At 50.0% G+C, this 23,173-nt stretch overlaps 1 long non-coding RNA gene across 1 annotated transcript in view; it reads right to left on the bottom strand.

Annotated features, from left to right (window-relative positions):
• The window catches only part of LOC141271066 (uncharacterized), an 81,834-nt gene extending 61,103 nt beyond the window's left edge, over positions 1-20,731 (bottom strand). The window contains exons 1-2 of the long non-coding RNA XR_012321818.1: positions 20,562-20,731; positions 19,972-20,118 (exon numbers count right to left, since the gene is read on the bottom strand). This is a non-coding gene — a long non-coding RNA (uncharacterized lncRNA). The remainder of the gene's footprint in view (positions 1-19,971; positions 20,119-20,561) is intronic.
• Between the last annotated feature and the right edge of the window lie 2,442 nt (positions 20,732-23,173).

The following is a 23,173-nucleotide window of genomic DNA, read 5'->3' as shown; positions in this document are numbered from 1 at the left end:
GCCGGCCAGTCCGCACATTGAGATGTGATCGTCGTCCGTGTTATACAGCCATCTGACTGCTCCCTAATACACAGACATGTGAGGCCAATAGAGCAGGAGTTGCCTTTGGCAGCTCTCTATATTGGATCAGAGATCTTAGTCCTAATAACTGGGTCATTGATACATTGATGTATTTGGAAAATCATTGGTGGTCCAAGATGCACATCAAGAGGGTTACTCAGAAGGTTAAAATTTCCTCCCTCAAATGTTGTACAAGAAACATGCATAACATGGCTGGTGTGTGTCTGTACATGTTCCTCTCGAAATAGCTCAATGGAAGCAATACTTAAAAGGGTTTATCAACTTTCAGGATAGTGGACTAAATTGCTCTACCTCCTCAACATGTAAAGATACAGAGCTGGCTCCCTGTCATTGCAGCGGTGAAGTTACATCAACAGCACACATTACCACTGCAGCCAATCGCTGATCTCAGTGGCTGCGCCAAAGTAGATTGCACACCTCACGGTGCTCAGAGATTGGCTACAGGAGTGATACATATTGTCAAGGTGACAGCACTACTGCTGCCAAAACCCCTAGATAAAACAGCAGCAGGGAGTTCGCTATGGACCCAGGGAGGGTGAGTATCTGCTCTGTTTGTTATTTCAGGTATGTTAGAGCATTTGAGGTCCACTTTCCTAAAAGTGGAAAAACCCTTTAAGAATATTCTGCCTTAAATGGATAGAGGGGTTCATGGATCAAACAGGCATTGACCTCTAACAGCAGTTGGAGACCATCTCACTCTGGGTGGGAAATTGTTGCTGACCTCTTTGCTGCTCAATGGGTTAATGACTGTTTTATTGAATGACCTCAATAGGCACAGATCTGAGAAGACCCTTACTGTGGAAAATAACTTGTCACTAACCTGGGATATATAGTCACAGCTGAAATTCCTGAATCAATGGAAAGTTGTAGGAACACCTCCCTGAAGTTCATCCTGCTCAATTAGCTGGGCTTGTAATCTACAAGACTGCACCAAGAAGTAATAAGTATGATCCAGTATACGAGACGGTACACAAGACAATAAAATAAACAGTAGGTGCCTAGAGGGATATGTGATAAGCCAAGTGACAAGCATCTGATTGCATAGCTTTATGGCAAGCGGGATTATTACACTGGGAATACATCACAATTGTCAGTTTGAGCTCAGTGGGGCAAAACTGACTACAAGTGAAAAGCCATTTGGAACAAATTTAACTGCACAGATGTCAAATCAAAACTTACATGAGGATTTATGACAGTCTATACGCACACTTGTGATTTTCAATTTCACTGCTATCCATGCCCTCATGTGTAAAAATAAATGGTGACAGATGACAGTGAAAGAAGACAAAAGAATAGAGATACATCCACAAAATCTTATATTACTGCTACATTACAATAAAGAATGTAAAATCAATCCAACAGGTGGACATTGTCCCAGCATACCTCCAAAATGAGTATTGATAATATGGCCAGTGGAATGTGGTATAGGGTCACCAAGCTCCAAAACAAGAATGTCTTCACCAAATTTTTGTCCAGCAAGGTGGGTGGCTGAGATCTGTCACTGCATAGCTGAACTAAACTTAGTTTCAGCTATCTTTATAATTGCTGTGAAACTTTATGTCCCAGAACATATGGGTCGCCGCAAATTTCCATCATGGCTCTTTGTGCTAAAGTGAAGGGAAAACTCTTAAGCATCAATTTATCTTCATTCAATAGGAAATTTTCATACTTGCCATCACATTATACAAGGAGATCACACTTGGCCTTAATGGCAGCATTGAGAAATCTGTCACCTCTCAGAACCCTACAATGGGCTTGATAAAAGTATTACTTGTAGATGATTGCCCTTAATATAGATGATTACTAAAATGGCAGCACAGAAAATCTGCATGGCTCATTAGGTACAGAGGCATGCAATGCACTGCCATACAAGCTCAGTGGGATGGCCTGTATACTTTTGAGAGATGGAACATGAGGCCATCCTTTTTTGCTGTAACATTTGTATGGAGTCGTATGAAATTGTATGGTGTATGCCACCATATGAAATCAGAGACATAAGGTGGTACACTGGAAGGGTCATGTACCTCCATAACAGCCCCATGGCTGATTCATGTCTCTGCCATAGAATTCAAAAGGGTTCTTATAAATGGACATATTTACATTTTATGTTACTGTGACGTCCTTGTTCTAGAAAGAGCCCGTGTTTACCCTGGGTGATGGGGGGCTCGGTGTCGGGTCCTATGATGTAGAGATGGGGTGCAGCCATGGCCCGGACCCGACCTGTGCTGAGGGCCGTCACATTAAAAAGGAGATGGTGTGGGCTCATCCGGGTTGAGTGGCTGATTAACGACTACGCCACCTGTGGTGCCTGGTGAAGGGCCACCAGCGCCGCTGCAGTCCGCTGAGGCCTGGTGTTAGTGCGGCCAGAGTTCTTACTACTCCCCACAGGCGGAGCGTGGCCTCAGGGCAGCGGGACAGGAGGATGGGGATAGTAGTAGAGGGAGACGGGCACCGCGTCGCGCGGTGTGGTGCAGAATAAACAGTCCGGAGGCCATAGGGGTGAACTTCCAAGGCTTTACTCACTTTAGAGATGGCAGAAGGAAGGTGACTCCCTGCTCCTCGCGGAGTCCTGGGGTCACCAGGGACGGGGGTCCGACAACCTCCGAGTAAGTCCAGCATTCAGTCGGGACCCTACACCAGAGTGTTCCTGAACTACAGACTGAATCCTTTCCTGTCCGTGTGTGTGCAAATAGGCCGGGACTCCCTCTGAACTCCTCTCAGAACAAGGGTACGGGTGGCAGCTCCGCTCTGTCCGATACCCGGTGGGATCCTCTGGGCCTAACCGGGCTTTCCCGTCCAGGACGTAGAGTAGCAAGGTCGAGTGTCGGGGGCTGGTACCCCTCTTGCAGCCGGTGTCCCTCTGAATATATCAGCATGGCGAGGACAGGTGGCGTACTCCGCTCCGTCTGCATCCTGCCTGGGATCCATTTGCTGTGGAGCCACACTCTTAAGCTCCGGGCCTTCTTGGTCCTGGTCATTGGCTGGGTTGAGACATTCCTGGTCTACAACCTGCCCCTCGTCCCAAGGCCAGGGTGCGAGGGCTGTGTCCCTTGCCGGTGCAGGCCCACACAGGATCTGCGCTCCTGGGGGGAGGTCACATTACACACAGTATTTGACAGCACAGTACAGCCGAAAGACAACGACCAAGACCAAAGATGGCTTTTTATTAAATATGAAATTTGAAGTGTCACTAACTTGTAGGTCCTCCACCCTCACCCACTAACTGGTTCCCCTAACTCTTGGTTTCCCAGTCTCCCTGTAACCAGGGGAGCAGCACCTAGTGCATACTAGCTCCCTCTGGTGGAGAAATGTGGTGTTGGATGCAAAAGGTTAGGTCCCGACTATCACACTGTCCTTACCTCAGAGGAGGAACACCACACTCCATTAAAGAAGTGCAGCATCCCAGTGGCGGTCGAACCCTCAGGGGCGCCACATTCCCCCCTGGTAAAACACAGCACGTCCGCGGGCTGCAAAAGAAGTAACACCCAGGAAATTTTCTTTTTAATATAACAAGAAAAACTATCATCCCTTTATGGGAGGCACATTTCTTAAACGTTGCATAACACGGTATACAGTATAAAAGTACAAAAGTATAAAATTATAAAAGTGCAAGTATTTTTCCAGAGACATTTGTGCAAACAGACAGGTAAAAGTGCAAGGACGCAGAGTCAGTTCAGAAGTGCGAGGGACCTGTCCTAAACCCTCAACGTGGGCCCTGGGGTGGCTGCAGGGCATGAAGATCCCGAGTTGGACCTCCCGGAGAGCCACCCTGACAGGTTTTTCTTCTGAGGTCTTGAGGTAGAAATATCTGCGTTTTTTGTAGAAATATGGAGCACCTAAAGAGATGCAAACTATATGCAAGGGAAAGAGTCTGTCTGCTGTCAGTCCGCAGGGACACGTGTCTCTAGAAACCGGGTAACAAATTAAGCAATATTAGAAAAAAGTCAACACACACTAAAGCTTGTAAACGGATTGCAACAGCCGGGGGCTGCTTTAGACCTCGGGCTCTCTCCTTGGAAAGGGCTCATTACTCCCGACGGAGGCTAGCCGGTCCCCTGAGGCTGAGCGCGGGGTGGCGTCGCTCCCGGACACTTTGTCCACGTCCAGGGCGTAACACCCTCGCACCCCCTGGTGGCGAGAGAAAGTCACCGTATCGCCTGGGAAGAGGTTCCGACCGGGGTGTCCCTTCCTTAAATGCGGCTCGACGTCCCGCCGGCTGACGAAGACATCGTCCTGGTACTGGGGACTTCTTATGAACCCTCACCCCGCCTCATGGTGGAAGCGGACGACTTGGCCTTCCACTTGGGGACTAGGACGGGTGGCCTCCTCCTGATGCGCCCGGGATTTAGCAGCTTTGGCCCGAACCTCGAGGCGCTAGCAGCGCTGTTCCCGCTGACGCTGCTCCCGTGCGAGCTGGAAGATTTGATCGCTGCACCACTGGCTCCTCCTCCGCGCTTCAGCCCGGGTCTCCCAGGGGAAGCCCATTAGGTCGCCCCCCTGGTTTTCCCAGGCCCACTCCTCAGCCTCGGGCCAGGTTACTGCTGGTGCGGGTAGCGGGGTCAGAACAGGTTGCTGCGGGTCCTCTGCAGGCGCGGATTAGTCCGGGTTGGAGCCGTTGGATTCCTCCGCAGTTTCAGGCACCTCCGAGTCAGGGTTTGGGCGACATCGTAGGTCCCCACTCATAGCTGCCGATTGCAGCTCTGAAGCCAACGCTTGCTCCCAGGTGACCGCGTGGGGAATTAGGTACTCCGTCATGACGTCCAGGATAGTCATGGTAGGCTCTGCAGCCAGGGCAGGAGTTGGACACTCACCTGCCGCTGGGCCGCCCTCGACCTCTGTCACCGCGTCGCCTTGTCCTGGCACCTCAACTCCTTGGCGGCAGTCCCGGATACGCAGCAACATCTCCTCCCGCCACGCAGCTGTCGCTGCCTCCTGGGCCTCTCTTTGCCTTCTTAAGAGTCCCGGAGCTTCCTGCCAGAAAAATTCAAAATCTCCCGGTGTTAACACGCTGCCGCATTGCTCTCTGCCGGGTGAAGGGCCTGAACCGGGTTCAGTAGATGCGTTGACTTGCTCCCCAGAGGCGTCCATGTCTGCCTCTGTTGATTGCCAAGCTCCGACTGCAATGGCCGCACCTTGTTGCTTTTCTTCTTCCTCCTCTTTCAGGGCGGTTCCTGGGCGGAATGCTGACAGGCCCACCTTCGTTCAGCCCATCCGACTTCACGGGCATTACCCCGCGGACAGTCTCTGATGGAAGGGGCAGTCTACATTTTTGGCGCCAAGAGGGAGCCCAGCCCATGATGGGAGGCATTCAAAGACAGTCTTTTCACAGCATCATGGTGCCTGTTCTTCTTGGGCGGGCACAATTTTAAGTGTTAAACAACAGTTCAAGGTGTAAGGCACACAGTACCCGGTAGCAATGGGTACTTCTTCCTTTGCTGCGGGCACGCGATCCTGCCGACTACGCCAAGTTGTGACGTCCTCATTCTCGAAAGAGCCCGTGTTTACCCTGGGTGATGGGGGACTCGGTGTCGGGTCCTATGATGAAGAGATGGGGTGCAGCCGTGGCCCGGACCCGACCCGTGCTCAGGGCGATCACATTAAAAAGAGGTGGTGTGGGCTCATCCGGGTTGAGTGGCTGATTAACGACTACGCCACCTGTGGTGCCTGGTGAAGGGCCACCAGCGCCGCTGCAGTCCGCTGAGGCCTGGTGTTAGTGCGGCCAGAGTTCTTACTACTCCCCACAGGCGGAGCGTGGCCTCAGGGCAGCGGGACAGGAGGATGGGGGTAGTAGTAGAGGGAGACGGGCGCCGCATCGCGCGGTGTGGCGCAGAATAAACAGTCCGGAGGCCATAGGGGTGAACTTCCAAGGCTTTACTCACTTTAGAGATGGCAGAAGGAAGGCGACTCCCTGCTCCTCGCGGAGTCCTGCAGTCACCAGGGACGGGGGTCCGACAACCTCCGAGTAAGTCCAGCATTCAGTCGGGACCCTACACCAGAGTGTTCCTGAACTACAGACCGAATCCTTTCCTGTCCGTGTGTGTGCAAATAGGCCGGGACTCCCTCTGAACTCCTCTCAGAACAAGGGTACGGGTGGCAGCTCCGCTCCGTCCGATACCCGGTGGGATCCTCTGGGCCTAACCGGGGCGTAGAGTAGCAAGGTCGGGTGTTGGGGGCCGGTACCCCTCTTGCAGCCGGAGTCCCTCTGAATATATCAGCATGGCAAGGACAGGTGGCGTACTCCGCTCCGTCTGCATTCTGCCTGGGATCCATTTGCTGTGGAGCCACACTCTTAAGCTCCGGGCCTTCTTGGTCCTGGTCATTGGCCGGGTTGAGACATTCCTGGTCTACAACCTGCCCCTTGTCCCAAGGCCAGGGTGCGAGGCCTGTGTCCCTTGCCGGTGCAGGCCCACACAGGATCTGCGCTCCCGGAGGGAGGTCACATTACACAAAGTATTTGACAGCACAGTACAGCCGAAAGACAACGACCAAGACCAAAGATGGCTTTTTATTAAATATGAAATTTGAAGTATAACTAACTTGTAGGTCCTCCACCCTCACCCACTAACTGGTTCCCCTAACTCTTGGTTCCCCAGTCTCCCTGTAACCAGGGGAGCAGCACCTAGTGCATACTAGCTCCCTCTGGTGGAGAAATGTGGTGTTGGATGCAAAAGGTTAGGTCCCAACTATCACCACTATTCCTTACCTCAGAGGAGGAACACCACACTCCATTAAAGAAGTGCAGCATCCCTGTGGCGGTCGAACCCTCAGGGGCGCCACATTACCTAAGACACTGGGATTGAATTGCCTACCACTTTTCTCAACATTTGTTTTTTCTTTGTCATATTAGGATAGATATTACAATAATCCTTCAGTTTGTAACACAATACCCAGTCCAATTTTGAAGCACCACTCCAGCATTTTGGGTTTTTTTCAGTGCTGGAGTAGTGCTTCTAATCTAAGGTCGCTGTCCATAGTCTTATACTTACCCACCGGCATCTTCACCTTCTATCAACTCCGATCCTATGGTGCAATCGTGTGACCGCAGCTTCTGACTGGCCAGAAGTCAGAAGTTGCGTCACAAGCTCTCAATGCAAGTCTATGAGAGCCAGAATGAGACTGTCATAGACTTGCATTGAAAAGTGACCCCCACCTCGCCCAGCACACACTGGAGTGATATGGCAGGTCACAAACTGCTGGAGATCGAAGGGCGCAGTGGTGATAGAAGGTGAAGATGGCAACGGGTAAGTATAAAACTAGGGACAGGGACCCTAGATTAGACGCATCACTCCAGCGCTGCAATAAAAAAAAACACTGGAGTGGTGCTTTAAAAGCTAATTAAAAAAAAGATATACATGTAAAATTAGACATGCAACAGACATGAATTATGTACCTACAATATATTCCTAGTCATGCACTCACATATTCTACATACATTCATTACATAACGGCACGCACACAATGCATACTATACACTGACTTGTACAGTGGCAGCAGCTATTTAAAAATAATATATACATACTTATTTTAGTGCTTCCCCCTAAATATTCCTGCCCTAGGCACTCGCCCTCAAGTAACTTGTGGCAAATACAGCCGAGCTCCAATACACATTTTGTTTCATCCTAGTAATTGCTTGAGGTCCAACGCTTCCACACATGCAATCTTCTGAAATGTCTCATTGATGTGTCACAAGACTTGTAGAACCAGATGCTTACTATGCTTTGCCTTTCACATACTTCTTGCTTATTTTGCTTGCCGTAGGCTACAGAATATGTGTAAAATCTAGGAAAATGAAGATCTTGTCGTGCAGTGAACATTTCAGCGGCAAAGAACAGTAAAAACGATGCATTTTAAGGATCAGTTATGCTTTTAATCCCCCCATTGAGGATTAATCTGAAGGATTTCCACAGCCGCTACCAACAAAGCAAAGTAGCTTAGTATATAGAGATCATTACAGGCATGTTTTACTGTCTATATCATTCACAGAGAATAGAGGCGGATAGTGCTTTGCTCATTTCTAGGATTAATGTTACATTTTAGTAGTGTTTGCATTCATTATTTATTACATACCATGATAATAGTAAATATTCATTCACATTTGCTACTAAAGTTATTCTTCTTCACAATGAAACAAGTGCATCACAAACTAATTAAAGGAGCAGAAAGGATGAATGGATGACCTCCAGTACTAAGAGGAGACATAAATAGTGATGGCAGGGCTGAAGTATGAATCATCTGACATCTCCTTTGCTTCACTACACCCACAGTACCCGTGCAACGACCTGGAACTTGTTGCAAAGCCTTCACCATAGTAACATGAAATCAGCCGTAATTGCTTCCGTTATGCCGCCTGCTGCGCCCATGCACTGGGGGGGGGGGTACACACCAGCACTGAGATGGCATCCTACTAATACAATTAGTGTAATACTAAGATCTCAGCGCCTATCAGGGAATGAGAATGGAAAAAGAACATGGTGCAGAGTGTAGGTAATAGCGAGTGTTTGAAGTGTTGGCCCAGTGCTCACTGAACAAGGAAGGCTCGACAAACCCTAATCCCATCATTGTTGTATAATTGTCTGGGGGGGAGTTTTCAGCACCCCAGCAAAATTTAATGGCACATTTTAAGATATCCCACAGATTGTCAACCATAATTGCTACCAAAGTGCCAGCCAGAGATGCCCCTGCATGCCAGCGACAAATGCCACCACTGTGCAAACTACAGATTTGTAAATGCCATAGAACCCTTTGCTGTCTGTACAAGATGACCCCGGAGTGATTAACACGGATTCCCACAACTTGTAGCTTCTGGGCTTCTCATTACATCTAACATGCGGTGCTGACATCCACATATCATGTGTAGATGCCAACGTTACAGTGCGGAACCATAAAAGCTGATCACCAAACTGCTACTGATTCAGCCAATTTATTATAAAGAGTTGAGTGAAGTAGTAATTGTAGATACTTAAAGAGTCAGTTATTAAAGTGACAGCTAAAACTCTGATTTAGAGTCCTGTACAGAGTCTAGGGCTTTACTTCATCCCTTTAGTGGAGGAAGGCACAACCTGGGGCCCTGCACCATATGAAGCCTCCAATGCCATAGTGTGCTATCTCCATCACCCCGGCAGCTGTAACAGTATTTTTGGTACTGTGTAGCCATCTCTGTGTTCCCCGATATAGCAGGAGAATGGGGTCCTTTGATCCCCATTTAGCACTGCAGAATGGTGTGGCCACGCAAGAAATCATCACAGCACCAATAATTTTTTATGGAGTGCTATTTTGGGGGTAAAAGGGTCATAATTTTCCTGATAGGTGCAGCTGTTAGTATGCAAAAGATCTCTGAGAAGGTAATACTTTTTTTTAGTTTTATTGTGGCATCTGGGAATGGTTTAATTTGAGAATATTTTGACTGAAGCAGAAAATGTATGCACCCCTTATTAGTCTTTTCTTGTAGGACTTATCTCTAGGACAAATTTGGAAAGCGCTAATTCTGCAGGCACTGCTTGTCTCCACAGGAGTGAGATCTGTCGTCATCTTGCTGATTCTGTTACTAGTCAATATGCTTAAAGGGAATCTGTCAGCAGGTTTTTGCTACTTCATCTGAGAGCAGCATAATGTAGGCAAAGAGAAGCTGAATCCAACGATGTATAACTTGGTCTACTGTGTGCAGCAGTTATGACACAGAGTTTTTAGATTTAGAATGCAGCAGAGCTGAGAAAGTTAACCTCGCCCACAACAGACAGTGAGGTGCTTATCACAGTAGGGAGCGGAGTTGGACTAGCATGCATGTGCTGCTGTAGCTGCTGTAGTTCGGACAATGATAATTGACGCGCCCCTGGGCCTGTGTCGCGCTGCGTTGCGCACGCGGGAGCTTACCCGGAGCCGGATCTGTTGAGGTTTGTAGTCTCGTGGCGGTGACCCGGTCCGTGCCCAGGGAGTCAAACTGAGCGGCGATGTATCAGCGGTAGATGTTGGACGACTACGCCACCCGTTGAGTACAGCTAAGGAGCTGCTGCTGCAGGGCAGACCGCTGAGGCCGGTGGTAGGATTGTGCAGCGTGATAGTATAACCCCCAACGGGAGGGGTATGGCCTCAGGGCAGCCGACGTGGATGATGGGGGTAGCAGGAACCAATCGGAGACGGTACGGTGTAGTTCAGGGTCTTTACTGGTGACAAAGATAGACCCTCCCGGAGTACTGGCTAGCGATTGGGGCCTGGTCAGTCCTTGAGCAGATGGGATCTCCCCTGGCCAGGCGGAGTTGTAGGCCTCCCAAACTAACTGTACTCTTCTGGCTACCTTGCTAGAGGCGGGTATAAGTGTGACCGTGCCTTCGGGTTTCTTGGCCAGAGGACCTGGAATCCCCTGCCTGACGGATTCTGCTGCTGGGTAGGAGTTAGTCCCCACAGCCTCGGACTCCGGGTCCGGTAAGAAATCTTCTCAGTCAGGGCGAGCTCTGCAGCTGCCAGCCCCTGACTCCTTGTAACACTGCTCCCACAGAGCTCCTGATGTTCTGTTCCTATATTTGCTTCTTTTCTCTGTCTCTACTTCTTCTCTACTACTCACTAACCCTGCCTCAGCCCTAGGTTTATATAGGGGAAGTTCTTCCCCTCCCAGGACTGGGCAGGAGGTGTGGCATGCATAGGATTCCTGACCAAGAGACCTCCCACCTGCTCTCAGACGTAATATCTCTATCACTGTGGCAACCAGACCCCTGGGGTGTCACATTCCCCCCTAGTGAAATTTAGTACTCCGGGACTAAACATATTTTAGAAAAACATAACAAGATATAACAATAACAATACAATAAAGAAACACATAAAGGTGGTCACGGCATGTCCGTAACCGGGTGCAGTCTTTGAAGAAAGCAAGGTGTCCATTTCACCAAAACAGGGAGACGTAACCAGGTAGGGGTCTGTCCTGCCCCGAGTCCTTAACAGTCTTTAGTCCGTCCTGGGTTACGCTCCAACTATGTACACAGGATTCTCGGTAAATCCACCAAAGACTCCTATAAACAACTAGAAACACATAATTATACACAAGCAACAAGAAAAACAGGTAACCACAAATAAAACAATTTATACACTTCAAATCCTCCAACGTGCGGGTAACTGGCCTCTAGTGGGTGGCCCTAGTGGACCTACGGAGCTGACTGTCTGGCCCTGAACTACAGGGTGTAGGAGCTGTCAAGGGTAAATTGGGCAGCTGTCTACGGGCCCTTTGGCTCACTAGGGATATGGCAGGCTCACTGCAAGCAGAGGGTTGATCCTCCTGATCTGCTGGTGTGGGGTCTTCTGCCTCCTGGACCGGCTGTTCTTCCAGCTCTACCTGTTGCTCCGTAGGTGCTTGGGATGCTGGTTGGAGGAAGGTGAGTACGGGTACCACAACTGCACCATTGACTTGAGTCCAAGACCGAGGGAAGTCTCCGAGCACAGTACTAACCATATCTTCCCTTTCCTCTACGGGTCGATGGTCTTCTTGTTCCTCTTCAGGGTTCCGTAGCTGTTCAGGACACTTCTTCAGGTGATCCCGGGATACAATGGCTGTGGTCTCCCCTCCGTCTTTACTGATGGTACAGACCTTCGGGTTCTCGTGGCTTGAGGGCAGTACGGTGTACGGGTCCTTCTCCCACTGGTCGTCCAACTTGTGGAGCCGTCTTTTCCTCTTCAAGACCTGCTCTCCGGGCACCAGGGGAACAGCGGGAGCATACTGGTTGTAAGTTTTCTCTTGTCTCTCCCTAGCCTGACAGAGACTTCGCTCCACGCTCTCCTGTACTTTCCGGTACTGCTGCTGCCTCTCTGTGTCCCAGTCTGCTTCTGGTGAAGTGTCCTCGGGTGTCAGGACTCCCATTTCCAGGTCAACAGGTAACTTACCAGGTCTCGCCCTCATTAGGTAAGCCGGGGTACAGTTGGTGGAACCTACCGGGATGTGGTTGTATAGGTCCACCAGATCGGGCAGCTTCTCAGGCCACAGACTGCGTTCTTCCAGGGGCAACGTTTTCAGAAGATCCATTACCACCTGGTTCATTTTCTCACAAAGTCCATTAGTTTGCGGATGATAGGGTGTCGTCCTTATCTTCCGGCAGCCATACAGATTGCAGAATTCCTGGAAGACCTCCGCTTCAAAGGCAGGTCCCTGGTCCGTCAGCACTTGGTCCGGGTACCCGTGTGGACGGCAGAAGTGCTGCTGGAAGGCTCTAGCTGCTGTTTGAGCCGTTAAGTCCTTGACGGGGACGACAACCAAGAACCGGGAGTAATGATCCACGATGGTTAACGCGTAGACGTAGCCACTTCTGCTTGGGGTCAGTTTTACATGCTCCAAGGCTACCAGTTCCAACGGCTGCCGGGTGACGATGGACTGCAGGGGAGTCTTCTGGCTGGCACAGTCCTTCCTCCTCAGGTTGCACGGGCCACAGTCTCTGCACCACCTCTCGATGGTTCCCCTCATGCCTACCCAATGGAACAGCCCGCGCAGCAGGAACTCCAGCTTCTTCCATCCGAAATGCCCAGCTCCCTCGTGGTATGCCTCCATCACCATGGCTGCGTCTCGTCGTGGCACCACTACTTGCCAGATTAGTTCATGCGTCCGGGAGTTAACCATCCTGTGGCACAACTTCCCCTTGTAAAGGAACAGTCTACTCTTTTCTGCCCACAGTTGCTTGGCTTCCTCCGGAGCGTCTGGGTCAATGCGAGCCTCTGGCCGAGTCAGCATCTCCTTCACCAGCCGGACGGCAGGGTCACTGTCTTGCGTTTCCGCCCAGTTGTAGTGAGGTAAGGGGTTAAGCGTAGCGCCTTGCTTACTCCTTACCCGATGCGAATACTGGATAGTCCCATGACGGTGAAACGCGGGGAGTTCGACTTCTTCCAGTCCCTCTGGATCTTCTCCTACGTCCGGTAGGTTTGGCATCCTGGACAGGGCGTCCGCGTTGGTATTGGAGCGTCCTGCCCGGTATTTGATGGTGAACTCGTAGTTGGACAGGCGGGCCATCCATCTCTGCTCTAGGGCACCGAGTCTTGCCGTGTCCAGGTGTGTCAACGGGTTGTTATCCGTGTACACGACGAACCGGGAAGAAGCGAGGTAGTGCTTAAAGCGTTCGGTGACTGCCCACACCACTGCCAGGAACTCTAGCTTAAATGAGCTGTAATTCTCAGGGTTTCTTTCGGTGGGTCGCAGTTTTCGGCTGGCGTAAGCGATTACTCGCTCTTTCCCCTGCTGGATCTGGGACAGCACGGCTCCTAGCCCGATGTTACTTGCGTCGGTGTAGAGGATAAAGGGCTGGCTGTAATCCGGGTACGCCAGGATTTCATCCCCCGTGAGGGCCATCTTCAGCTGGCGGAAGGACTCTTCTTCCAACTTCTCCCATCTGAAGGGCGGCTTCTGGTTCTTGGCCTTCCGGGACTGGCCTATCAGGAGGTCCTGCATAGGAGCTGCCTTTTTGGTGAAACCGGGGATGAACCTGCGGTAGTAGCCTACCAACCCGAGGAACTGCCGCACTTCCTTTACACTGGAGGGACTTGGCCATTCCTTAATTGCGGTGATCTTATCAGGGTCGGGAGCCACTCCGTCAGCGCTCACCACGTGTCCCAGGTACTGCACCTTTGGTTTCAGGAGGTGACACTTGGAGGGTTTCACCTTTAGGCCGTAGCTTGCCAGAGCTTCGAACACTTCCGCCAGGTGTTTCAGGTGGTCCTCATAAGTCTTAGAATATACGATGACATCGTCCAGGTACAACAGGACCGTCTCGAAGTTTCTGTGGCCCAGACAGCACTCCATTAATCGTTGGAAGGTTCCTGGTGCGTTGCAGAGTCCGAACAGCATACAGGTAAACTCGCTAAGTCCCATCGGGGTGGTGAATGCGGTCTTCTCCCGGTCCGCCTCTGCTACAGGAACCTGCCAGTACCCACTAGTGAGATCCAAGGTAGAGAAGAAGTTAGCAGATCTTAAAGCAGCCAAAGACTCCTCTATCCTTGGTAAGGGGTACGCATCCTTGTGTGTGATACGGTTGATTTTCCGGTAATCTACACACATCCTCATGGTGTTGTCTTTCTTTTTGACTAAGACTAGTGGAGCTGCCCAGGGGCTACAGCTATCCCTGATCACCCCAGCCTCCTTCATGTCTCTAAGCATCCCCTTGGCGTGTTGGTAGTGTGCAGGGGGTACGGGTCGATACCTCTCTTTTATGGGAGGATGGTCTCCCGTGGGGATGTGGTGTTCTACCCCCTTGACTCGCCCGAAGTCTAACGGGTGTTTACTAAACACTCTCTCGTACTCTTGAACCACCCGATAGACTCCCTGTTTCTGGTGTGAGGGAGTGGAGTCAGTACCCAAATGTAGTTGCTGACACCAGTCCTCCATTGTTTTCTTAGAGCCGTTACCTTCCTCCGGGTGAGATGGAGGCAAGGGTTCCACAGATTGTATAGCATTTTGGTTAATGGTATATAATTTGGCTAGCGTGGCATACCGGGGCAGGTACACTTCCCTCTTCCCGATATTGATTATGCGAACGGGCACCCTCCCATGGCGTACATTAACCACCCCCCGTGCTGTCAAGATGGTGGGCCTACTGTCTGAGTAAACTGGTTCTACCATTGCCTGGTAATCTCTACCTCTCAGACCAATAGCTGCCCGGCACCAAATCATCATTTCACTTTTTGGGGGCATGGCAATAGGGAAAGGGTCACACATTCTTACGCTACCAATCTCACCGCCGGAGAGTTCCACCTGTTGCCGTCGCATCAGTGCCCGGATCTCTTTTTGGAGCACTCGCTGCTCGCCGGAGCTGGCGTTCTTGGCAACCTGCTGTAAAAGGAAAATCACCTCTGCAAGACAATTTTCAATTACATTAGTTCCTAGAGTTATCTTTGGGTGACTCTCGTGTTTGTCAATGTCTACAATGATCAGTCCCTGTGCTGCCAGTTCAACTCTACCAATTTTAATGGTCACCTCTTTAAATCCGATCTGTGGCACGGGCTGACCATTGCTGGCGATGATACTCAAGTCGTCGTCAGGGTAGCGGGTAATATCCGAGTCATTCCAGTACTGCTTGAAGAGCACGTACGGGATGGTGGTGACCTGTGACCCGGTATCCAGTTGGGCACTCATAGGAATGCCATCCAGTACCACAGGCAAGACTGGACGTCCTCCCACATATTTGTCGCGCCAGTTCGATGGGCCTGATGATCTTTTTCCTAGGGGTTGGCCCTCTACCCTAGGTTGTGCCAGTTTAAAGGACAGTACCTTGCCATATGTCCGGGTTGATTACAGCGGCGGCAGATGGGTCGTCCGTCCTCGTTGTATCGGTCGCTGGGTCTTCCTCTGGCCGGTGGGGTCCTCCTTGGTCGACGCCACGGGATGTCCTCCGGTCCGGATGCCAGCTGGATCTTCCCTGGAGTAGAAACCTGTAAAGACTGCACAGTTCGGGTTAGCGCAGCAACGCTTTTAGCTAGCTCTTGAACCTGATGGTGCAGGTCTAGAGACGGGTCATTGTTCAAAGCCTGCGCATCAGCTCCCACAGGCCCTGCCGACAAGGGCGCCGCCTCCTGGTGGTAAGTGGTAGTGGGGCGTCTGGGGGTCACAACGCCACTTGGTGCCGGTTCTCGAAGCACCCGGATGGCTCTGTCCTTGAACTGTGCAAATCCCAGATGAGGGTCCTGTAAGGCCATTGCCCGCAACTGGGTTCGGTGGGTATTGCAATATAAACCCTCTATAAATTGTTCAGTCAACAGCCTGTCCTCGTCTCCCACGCCATCAGGGTCGGTCTGCTTAATGGCTCTCAGGGCCTCTTGTAGGTTCAGGGCATAGTCCCTTATACTCTCATGTGCCCGCTGTTTGCACCCGTAGAATCTAAGCTTGATCTCGGCTGAGGTGCGGGTATCAAAGGTGTCCCTCAGCCGGGTTAGTATCCCTGCGACAGTCCTCCCCCCAGGTGGCCAGGACTTTACCTCCCTTCGGGCTGCCCCAGTTAATTGGGCCACCAGGATGCTCACTTTTTGCTCTTCTGTGAGGGGGTACACCTGGAAGAGGCTATCCAGCTTTTCTCTAAAGTCATGCAGGGTATGTGACTCCCCTGAGTACTGGGGTAGCCAGGCCGCTCCCGGGATATAGGGCATGGTGAAAGGCATGACTGCAGCAGCGGTGGCGCTGGCGGGGGTTGAGGCAGTGAAGCTCTCCTCCGTATCCGACATCCTCCTCCCCCCTAGTGGACCGTGGCCTACCTTGCGATGATCCTCTTCCGTAGGCCGCGGCTCCGCAGTAGATCGTCAGGGTTGAGGACCTTCCGTCGCGCTCCTGTGACGTCGGCGTCTGCTGGGCTCCTTCCAGGACCTTACGCGACGTCCGGACGTGAGGCGGGGCTTCAGTTCTCGCGCGCTTTCGGAGTCCACGCCCCTCTTCTTCCCGCGCGACGTCTTCAAGATGGCGTCCAACGGCGGGAAAACTCCACGGAAGGCGGGAAGAAGGCTGAAAATGGCGCCGGATGGCGGGAATCTTCACCGATGGCGGGAGACGAAGGCTGAAGATGGCGCCGGATGGCGGGAATCTTCACCACAGGTAAGTTTGAACAGTCTTTTTCAGGCACGCAGTACCCGGTGGTTGCGGGCACGAGATCCTGCCGACTACGCCAAAAGTTGACGCGCCCCTGGGTCTGTGTCGCGCTGCGTTGCGCACGCGGGAGCTTACCCGGAGCCGGATCTGTTGAGGTTTGTAGTCTCGTGGCGGTGACCCGGTCCGTGCCCAGGGAGTCAAACTGAGCGGCGATGTATCAGCGGTAGATGTTGGACGACTACGCCACCCGTTGAGTACAGCTAAGGAGCTGCTGCTGCAGGGCAGACCGCTGAGGCCGGTGGTAGGATTGTGCAGCGTGATAGTATAACCCCCAACGGGAGGGGTATGGCCTCAGGGCAGCTGACGTGGATGATGGGGGTAGCAGGAACCACTCGGAGACGGTACGGTGTAGTTCAGGGTCTTTACTGGTGACAAAGATAGACCCTCCCGGAGTACTGGCTAGCGATTGGGGCCTGGTCAGTCCTTGAGCAGATGGGATCTCCCCTGGCCAGGCGGAGTTGTAGGCCTCCCAAACTAACTGTACTCTTCTGGCTACCTTGCTAGAGGCGGGTATAAGTAGCCCACGTCCCTGAGTGTACCGTGTGGTGCTCACCCGTATGGCCGGTGACTCGGGGCCTTCTAGTAGCTTCCGCTCCACGACGGCGGTGCTGGTCCCACGCGTGTGACCGTGCCTTTGGGTTTCTTGGCCAGAGGACCTGGAATCCCCTGCCTGACGGATTCTGCTGCTGGGTAGGAGTTAGTCCCCACAGCCTCGGACTCCGGGTCCGGTAAGAAATCTTCTCAGTCAGGGCGAGCTCTGCAGCTGCCAGCCCCTGACTCCTTGTAACACTGCTCCCACAGAGCTCCTGATGTTCTGTTCCTATATTTGCTTCTTTTCTCTGTCTCTACTTCTTCTCTACTACTCACTAACCCTGCCTCAGCCCTAGGTTTATATAGGGGAAGTTCTTCCCCTCCCAGGACTGGGCAGGAGGTGTGGCATGCATAGGATTCCTGACCAAGAGACCTCCCACCTGCTCTCAGACGTAATATCTCTATCACTGTGGCAACCAGACCCCTGGGGTGTCACATAATCACCAGATGATAAATCCTTCAGTGTAAAGGCCCCGTCACACATAACGAGATCGCTAGCGAGATCGCTGATGAGTCACGTTTTGGTGACGCAATACCGATCTCGCTAGCGATCTCGTTATGTCTGACATGTAGCAACGATCAGGCCCCTGCTGTTAGATCGCTGATCGTTACAAAGCTTCCTGGACCATTCCTGGGTCGTTGCGCTCCCGCTGGGCTGTGTGCATCGCTGTATTTGACACCTTGTCAACGACCTCGCTAGCGATTCAGAACTGAGACACGTAGAGGTGCATAAATTGGACTTTTCTACGTTCATCGTCCCCGATTGGTGGTCGCTACTGCGTCCTTGTTTTTTCAGATCCCACCAGCGTTCTCCGGCTGTGACTCCACTTTGAACAAATCAGACATCTTTAGCGAAGTAGGTATTGTTTGGGGTCTCAAATGAGTTTCCATTTTTAATTCATTTATAGGACATCTACCAATTATCTGCTATCATTGCTCTTCAGGGAGTGAGGGCTTGGCTTCAATAGCGATCTCGTTAGCGATCTCGTTATGTGTGACGGGGCACCAGGACCGTTAAAATACTGGCAGCAGTTGTCGCAGCAGGTCTTCGCATCATGGGTGTTTCTGCCATGTCCCACTGGTTGAAGGCCTGCAATTGCAGGATCGTTTGCACGCTATACACCGAGCTCCACTTCCCCATTGGCTCGGTCCACAGAGTCCACAAAGCCAGGCGGACAGTACGTAATTGCATCACGTCGACGAAGAAAGTTTTGAAGCGTGCAACAGGCCAAAAGAACAGAGTCTATTGATTTAAGCTTCATGTTAATTGGCGTATGAAAAACTCTGAAGCGGTTGGCCATGACAGCGTGTCAGAAAACGTGCTGTGTGGGTGTGTGTGCATGAGACCCCTAAAATATCTGCCCATGCAAAAGCATATATATACAGATAGAAGCCAAGCCCTCCCTCCCTGAAGAGCAATGATAGCAGATAATTGGTAGATGTCCTATAAATGAATTAAAAATGGAAACTCATTTAAGACCCCAAACAATACCTACTTCGCTAAAGATGTCTAATTTGTTCAAAGTGGAGTCACAGCCGGAGAACGCTGGTGGGATCTGGAAAACAAGGACGCAGTAGCGACCACCAATCGGGGACGATGAACGCAGAAAAGTCCAATTTATGCACCTCTACGTGTCTCAGTTCTGAATCGCTAGCGAGGTCGTTGACAAGGTGTCAAATACAGCGATGCACACTGCCCAGCGGGAGCGCAACGACCCAGGAATGGTCCAGGAAGCTTTGTAACGATCAGCGATCTCACAGCAGGGGCCTGTCAGACATAACGAGATCGCTAGCGAGATCGCTATTGCGTCACCAAAACGTGACTCATCAGCGATCTCGCTAGCGATCTCGTTATGTGTGACGGGGCCTTTAGTAAACAGCACACAGCCTAATGTGATACATCATTGAATTCAGTGTTGTAACCCCTATCTCATGCTGTCTTCAAATTACATAGCAAAAACCTCCTGACAGATTCCCTTTAAAATATTTCATTGAATATTCATCATAATGAAAAATGTTATAATTACATTACATATGTATCTGATTTTACCTTAACTAATCCTGGATACAGCTATAGGTCACATTTTTGTTCATATAGATATATAGCCTTTAGGACAGGTTGTTTGGAGAAGATGTACATGATTCGGAGGCTGTGCCTTCCCATTATCTTATGTAATCATCTGCCAACTGTTCTAATTCCCATCACTAGTAATGCATCTTCCCAATAGTGTAATCATGCAAAATCTGTTCGAGCAGATATATTATACAGATGTAACATTCACCAGCATGACTACCCAAAATGGGCTAATGAGGCTTGCTGGGCCCGCATATCATTTCCTGGAAATAGCAGCTGTTTGCTTTACAGAGATTGCAAAAAAGAAGGGATGAAGGCAACTCACTGGTGTCTCTGATCTCACCCTGCCCACTGCTCTATCTTATTACTGTTTGCACTTGACAAAAGTTCTGCAGGACTTGAGTGGTGTACACTTAGCACTGTCATCCCGGGTGGGTGCTGGGCTCATATTATTAGCGAAAGGGAGGGACAAAGGGGGGATTGTCCTCAAATATCCCTCTCTCTGTGACATTGCTAGGACAGATGCAAGTGCCCCAATGTATTGCTTATGGAACCATGCTGCTTATCTCTGTTTTTTATAGCATAATCTTCTCTGATTGCCCAATTGTCTGTAAAAGTGATGTGATATTACCTGATTTCTCTATAATCCAATTTCTGTAGTAACGATGCTATACAGCGACTCCTTCTTCACAGAATTGCGTGAGTAGCAATTTTCCAAGATATTACTGCTGGGATTGTCCATTTACCAGCTGGAACTTTGTCAGATTATAATGACAGCCTGAAACATGAAATTCCCTTTAGCCTTCACAGCACAAACTGTATCTATTGTATACCCTCCAACATACTGAATTAAAAGACAGGAAACCCCATACAACCCTTGGCTGTGATCCCACCAGGGGCCGACATACCATTAGTGCAACCTACATGAGCCCAAAAGGTAAGGGGGTCCATCTCCACCTCCAAAACAGGTGGAATTGTACATTATGATGAGATATTGGACTCAAAGGGTCCATATATTGTTCTTGTGAAGTGACCACGGGCAAGGCCGCGCGTTGATATCCATGATCTGGCCCAGCAAGATCCCCACACACAGACTCTACCTTGATAACCGTATCTGAACTTGTATACATTTTTAACACAGCAGAACACAATAAATGACAACCGTAAATGTTCACAGCAATAACGTGTACTTATAAGCTGACCCTCACTGTCCCTACTCACACGTTACCAGTCCTTTACTCCAGAAGGATGTGTCCCCCGTCGCAGGCCTGTCTGTCTTTGCAGGAAGGCGTCCCAGCCAAAGAAAACAGGAACAGCAGACTTCACTGAAAGGAAGGAATACTTCGGCCTCTCGCCAGAGGTCCTGCTTACATTCTCTCTGATCCGGGTAGTAGCTCTTGTGGATTCCCTTATGTGGTTCACACTCCAGTAGCGGGGCGTGTAACAGCTGAATCCTTCAGCAGTGCGGAAGCTGGGGAAAACTCTGAGGATAAGGTGTCAGATAACAGAAACCACGTTGAGAGTATCCTCTACGGCACACACGAGGACCTGCACACCATCCTGGTTCTTTTCACAGACCACCTCAGACTCTTCGCGCGCTTTTTTCTTTTTTTTTTTTCACTTTGCTCACGTGACTCTCCAGGGAGGGACACAGGAGACTCAGTCTTTTTCTCTGTCATCACATCCTGCGCAGGTGCAACCTCTGGCCACAAGGTGGCAACACCCTCCTGCGTTATCATTTCTGTCACAGGCTCTATCTCAATTATCACAGAACAGCCAGAGCCTGCCAGCTCACTACACTTGCACAGGGGCCCTCTGTCTGTGTCCGCTCCTGGATCCCACTAAGAGAACATGTTACTTGGCTTCCATAAACATAAGGCTACACAGCAACATGTCATGTGACATAAAGATTGATATTTAGCCTTGCAACATTACATCTAATGATGGGATTGTGACCTGTGATTTACAGTGACTAATGGAAATAATCTAATCCTGTTAGGTTTTTGGATGCAAGTCACACCACTATGGTTTTGCCCCCTATAGACTTTAAAGAGGTTGTCCACTACTAGGGCAACCCCTTCTTGATCTAAATGTTCGGCCCTGATAAAATAGAAAAGCTTATACTACCCTCCTGTGCCGGCTCCGTTCCAGCAGTGTCGGCACTCGCAGTTCCAGCGGGGCTCTAATACGGTTGTTGTGACACGTGAGCCTGGGGTCCAAGCAGCGCTGGCGTCACTGTCCCCTCCTTTGGACATTTTGAACATGAAGAGGAAGTCCGGGCTGTGGCTGCTCTCTCACTACCTCTTCATGTTCAACTGGTACGAAGGCGGCGAAAGTGACGCCAGTGCTGAATGAGCACCAGGCTCACGTGTCATAATAACCACATGAGAGCCCGCTGGAACAGCGCCGGCATGGGAGGTGAGTATAAGCTTTTTTATTTTGTTGGGGCCAAATGAGGGGTATGAGAAGGGGTTGTCCAAGTACTGGCTGCTGTAAAACCGCAAATTACAGGAATGTTTTTGTTTGTGGGACTCATAATAATAATAATCTTTTTATTTGACTGAGTATTAGAGTGGTGACATCACAAGTGAGTTTCAGTAAGATATGCTGCTCTGACATCAGAACCTGGTTTCAGTACAGAAAGCTGCTTGACATCCCAAGTCACTTCAACAGCTGTGACTTGAGACAAGCAAGTTTTTTGAAATTTGAATTCACCACCTTTGCTGAATTCTTCCAGAAAATTAAATTTGAATCTTTTCTTCGCAAATCACAGATACTCCAATTGTACTGAAAAGACGTGTATAACACTGTGGGGTCTTCTAGGACTGTATTGAACCCCTTTCAATCTCTTAATTCAAACATAGCCTTAGTAATGTCAATGTGATCTCAGCATACATGGCTATGGGTAAACAGATATTAGCCTCTGTACGCTTTTATTTGCACCATGGTCTCATGGTTTTAATTTTTTCAAAATAAAGGCTATTTTTTAAGTCACTTTCACGAGTTGCTGGATAACTACCTCTTCATCAATGGCTGTGGGTAAACAGATATTAAGTATTCTTCACTTCTGTGCTGTCACATACATTACCAGTACAGTTTTCTTCAGTGTTTTATGTCTTTCTTTCCTTATCTCTATTGCTAAGATGTGATCTGTGACGTCCTCTCACTATCCAGGTTCACCCCAAAATGGCTGTTGCATTTCTTACCACCGATTTTGTACAGGCTATAATATTCCCTCCTGTTTGGCTGTGCTATACGATGTGATAGCTGCAAGGGAATATGCCACCAGGTTTTTGCTACCTCATCTGTGGAAATAGACCCTGACTCCAGTGATGTATCACTTAGTTTACTGAGTTCAGCAGTTGTGACACAATCAGAGTTTTTAGATGTAGCATGTAACAGAGCTCAGAAAGCTAATCCCGTCCACACCACAGTTTTCTGTGTACATTATCTATTGACAGTGAGCTGCTTATCAGAGGAGGAGGTGTGGTCAGACCAGGTCTCAAGTGAGCATCAGTCCGAGTAGTAATGATCTTTCATTGTATTGAAACAACAGCATGAAAGCCTAACTAATGACACCACCAAAATCTGTGTCTCAGCCCCTGCCTCATGCTGTCCTCAGATTACATAGCAAAAAAATGCTGATAGATTCCCTTTAAAGGGAAGCCTGCCCAACAATGCTCAAGGTCATGTGAGCATCTTCTTGGCTGATGCAATCTTCTACATTGTGTAAAATGGCGGCATGCGTTTTTTAGCAATTTTTCCCATAGTGAACCATAAATTGTTCAAATTTGCCAGGTCCAGTGAATTTAAAAAAAAAATCTATACGAATC

This window comes from Phyllobates terribilis, unplaced genomic scaffold (genome assembly GCF_046119375.1).
Source record: "Phyllobates terribilis strain yellow unplaced genomic scaffold, ASM4611937v1 Scaffold_5__5_contigs__length_657084704, whole genome shotgun sequence".
NCBI lineage: Eukaryota > Metazoa > Chordata > Amphibia > Anura > Dendrobatidae > Phyllobates > Phyllobates terribilis.
This window is presented reverse-complemented; position numbering and strand designations above follow the sequence as displayed.